This window comes from Ornithorhynchus anatinus, chromosome 1, assembly GCF_004115215.2.
Source record: "Ornithorhynchus anatinus isolate Pmale09 chromosome 1, mOrnAna1.pri.v4, whole genome shotgun sequence".
NCBI lineage: Eukaryota > Metazoa > Chordata > Mammalia > Monotremata > Ornithorhynchidae > Ornithorhynchus > Ornithorhynchus anatinus.
This window is the reverse complement of record NC_041728.1, coordinates 173,329,555-173,333,461: the sequence shown is the minus strand read 5'-3', so window position 1 is coordinate 173,333,461 and position 3,907 is coordinate 173,329,555. Positions and strand designations below refer to the sequence as shown.

Below are 3,907 nucleotides of genomic sequence, written 5' to 3'. Positions count from 1 at the left end.
AAGGGGATTAATACTGTGAGCCCCAAATGAGACAACCTGATCACCTTGTATCCTCCCCCGCATTTAGAATAGTGCTTTGCACATAGTAAGTGCTTAACAAATACCACCATTATTATTATTATAAATGATGGTAACAAAAAGATGGACCTACATTTGAATGTCAAGAAAACAAAGATCATGACAACTGGAAGTTTTAACACATTTGTAGTAGATGGAAAGAAGATTGATATAGCTGACAATAATAATGATGGCATTTGTTAAGTGCTTACTATGTGCAAAGCACTGTTCGAAGCAGTGGAGAGGATACAAGGTGATCAGGTTGTCCCACGTGGGGCTCACAGTCTTAATCCCCATTTTTCAGGTGAGGTAACTGATGCCCAGAGAAATTAAGTGACTTGCCCAAAGTCACACAGTTGACAAGGGGTGGAGCCAGGATTAGAACCCATGACCTCTGACTCCCGAGCCCGTGCTCTTTCCACTGAGCCTCACTGCTGCTTTTCTCTCCTGGGATCAATAATCAACAATAAAGGAACTAGTAGTCAAGAAATATGCCATAGATTAATGTTGGGAAGACTTGTTATGAAGATCCTGGAAAAAGTCATGTAATGTCTTGACTGTAACAATTGCCACAAAAATACAAATAGTCAATTCTATGGTGTTTCCAGTGACAGTGTATGGACCCGAAAGCTGGACAGTGAAAAAACAGGATAGAAAGAACACTGATTCTTCTGAAATGTACTGTTGGAGAAGACATTTGTGAGTACAGCGGACTGTGCAAAAAGCAAATGGATTTTGGAGCAAATTAAGCCAAAGTGATCTTTGGAAAGCCAAATGACTCAACTTAGATTAGCATCATTTGGACATATAATCAGGAGGATTGATTCTCTGGAGAAGACATTCACGCTAGGAAAAGTCCAAGGAAAATGTGGAAGAGGGAGATCGGCAGCTCGATGGCTAGAGATGGTCTCTAGCCATAACGACGATAAGGGAAGAACCATTAGAAAGATTGCAGATTATGGCAGAAGACAGGACATTCTGGAGTAAGTATATCCATGGAGTCGCTATGAATCGGAAATGACGTGATGGCATTTAATAATCATTTATAAAGTGCTTCCTGTGGGTGCAGCTCTGTGCTAAGCACTGGAGAAACTACAGGTTAATCTGGTTAGACATGGCCCCTGGCCCCTCTGGAGCTCACTGACTAAGAGAGAGGAAGAACAGGTATTTTGCTCCCATTTTATCAATGAGGACACCTTCTGGTGTTCTCAGAGCAGTGAAATGACTTGGCCAAGGTCTCACAGCTGGTAAATTGGGGAGCCCAGCCCCATCCTCTTTCCCCTAGGCTATACTGTCTGCTATATCTTTAGATTGAAGGACTGATCCTTAGTTGGACAGGGGTGAGGGTGACAGACAACCAAGGGAATGTGGCGGCAAATATTCCTCAAAAATCCTGATCCAATAGACTCTAGCTGGAAGGTTCTGAATAGCTGTTTCAAGGTGTCCAGGCCATGGCGATTATATAAAATTCTCCATCTTTGTGTTATCTTTTCTTAGCTTAAGGAACCACCTAAGTCAGCTGTTAATAACAATAATAACAACAATTTGCTAATAAGTCAGCTGCTGTGAATGTTGACACATTCATTCATTCAGTAGCATTTATTGAGCACTTACTGTGTGCAGAGCACTTTACTAAGCACTCGGGAGAGTACAATATAACAATAAACAGGTATATTCCCTGCCCACAACGAACTTACAGTCTAGAGGAAGAAGCAGACATTAATACAAATAAATAAATTACATATATAAACACAAGTACCATGGGGCTGGGAGGGGGTGATACAGAAGGGATCGGGCGAAGAGGAAAGGAGGGGTAGGTCACAGGAGGCCTCTCGGAGAAGATGTACCTTCAACAAGGATTTGAAGTGGGGGAGAGTAAATATCTGCCATCTACTGCCTGTTTTTTTACCTCCCTGTGAACAGATTTAGAAGAATTCAATTCCTTTTTGACCTTATAAAGAGAGCACAAGCAACAGTCAATCACTGAAATTTACTGGGGACTTACTGAGAAGCAGCATGGCCTAATGTACAGAGCATGGGCCTGGCAGTCAGAAGGACCTGGGTTCTAATCCGGCTCTGACATTTGTCTGCTGGGTGGCCTTGGGCAAATCACTTATTTCTCTGGGCCTAAGTTACCTCATCTGTAAAATGGGAAATGAGAGTGTGAGCCTCGTGCGAGACAGGGACTGTATCCAACCTGAATAACTTGTATCTAACCCAGCGCTTACCCTCTCCGGGTCGCATCTGGAGAGTCTCTAGTATTCTACCAGTCACTAATACAGGAGGGAGAGTCAAGCAGAGGCCTACCCATCCCTTTCCTAGCTTGGCCAGTGGCTAGTGAGTGGAAGGTAATCTGCTGCAAGTCAAGACTCCCCTGAGCTGGGCAGCAGCGGTGTGGGAGAGAGTTAATGGCGGAGACTCAAGTTTACTGTGCAGAAGGCAGAAATGGTAAACCACTTCCATATATTTTTACCAGGAAAACTCTGTGGATCCACTACCAGAACAATTGCAGATGGAGGTGGAGTGTTCTGAGAGAGATGTGTCCGTGGTGTCGCTTTGGGTCAGAGACGACTCGGCAGCATGAGACAAGACAAGACCCCAGAACTTAGAACAGTGCTTGGAACATAGTAAGTGCTTAACAAGTACCATAATCATCATTATTATTATTAACACTGTTTGCAGAGCACGGCACTGCAGTTGGGAGAGGAAAGCAAGAGTGGGCAGACACAATCTCTGCCCTCAAAGAGCTTACAACATAGCAGGGGGAGACAGATGGTAAGATAAACACCAGGTGGGGAAGGCAATCGAGTATAGGGATCTGAGACCTGGTTTTCCCCAACTGCAGGACTGACTCCGATTGACCTGACCAGAAATTTCTCACTGCCTTTTAAACTACAAGCCCCCAAAGGAAAAGGTCTGTATTCAAAGGCACGACACTGACTTGTTTGAAATCCTGACCAGAAGCATTCCCTGCACAGCCTTGAATCCAAGTTGTAACAGTGAAGAGCAATCACAGCTCAAGAGCATAGGGCACAGTGGATGCAACAGGGACTCGGCAAATACCACTGACTGATTGATTGATGCAACTCTCCATCATCTGTCAAGAGGCCTAAGTGATCCGCCACGGTAACTGGCTTCTGCGGCTCCGTTTTTCCCATCTGTGTGTGTCTGTTACATATAAATAAGAATGACTGCACCTGTAGAATTTTTCTCTATGGTCTAAGTGGATGGTGAGATGCCATGCCTTTATTAGGCTGGCTCTTCCACATGGCCATTTCTGAATTATAATAATAATTGTTGTATCTATTAAGAGCTTACTGTGTGCCTAGTCTTATAGCGTGCCTTAGTGGAAAGAGCATGGGCTTGGGAGTCCAAGGACATGGGTTCTAATCCCAGATCAGCTGCTTGTCTGCTGTGTGACCTTGGGCAAGCCACTTAACATCTCTGTGTCTCAGGGAATGGGTCTGCTTATTCTTATATTGTAGTAATAATTAATAATAATTATGGTATTTGTTAAGCACTTACTATGTGCCAAGCACTGTTCTCAACCCTGGGGTAGACAAAAGGTAATCAGGTTGGCCCATGTGGGGCTCATAGTCTTAATCCCCATTTTCCAGATGAAGTAACTGAGGCACAGAGAAGTAAAGTGGCTTGCTTAAGGTCTCACAGCAGACGAGTGGCAGAGTCGGCATTAGAACCCACGTCCTCGGACTCCCCAGCCCATGCTCTTTCCTCTAACCTATCAAGTGCTTAGTACAGTGCTCTGCACATGGTAAGCACTCAATAAATATGAATGAATGAATGCTGCTCCCAAGCACTTAGTACAGTGTTCTGTATGCTGTAAGTGCTC

At 44.2% G+C, this 3,907-nt stretch overlaps 1 non-coding gene across 1 annotated transcript; it reads left to right on the top strand.

Annotated features, from left to right (window-relative positions):
* The first annotated feature begins 2,283 nt into the window (after window positions 1-2,283).
* LOC114817779 lies at window positions 2,284-2,421 on the top strand. The gene has a single exon (XR_003765635.1). It is a non-coding gene; the product is annotated as a small nucleolar RNA SNORA7 (small nucleolar RNA).
* The last annotated feature ends 1,486 nt before the right edge of the window (window positions 2,422-3,907 follow it).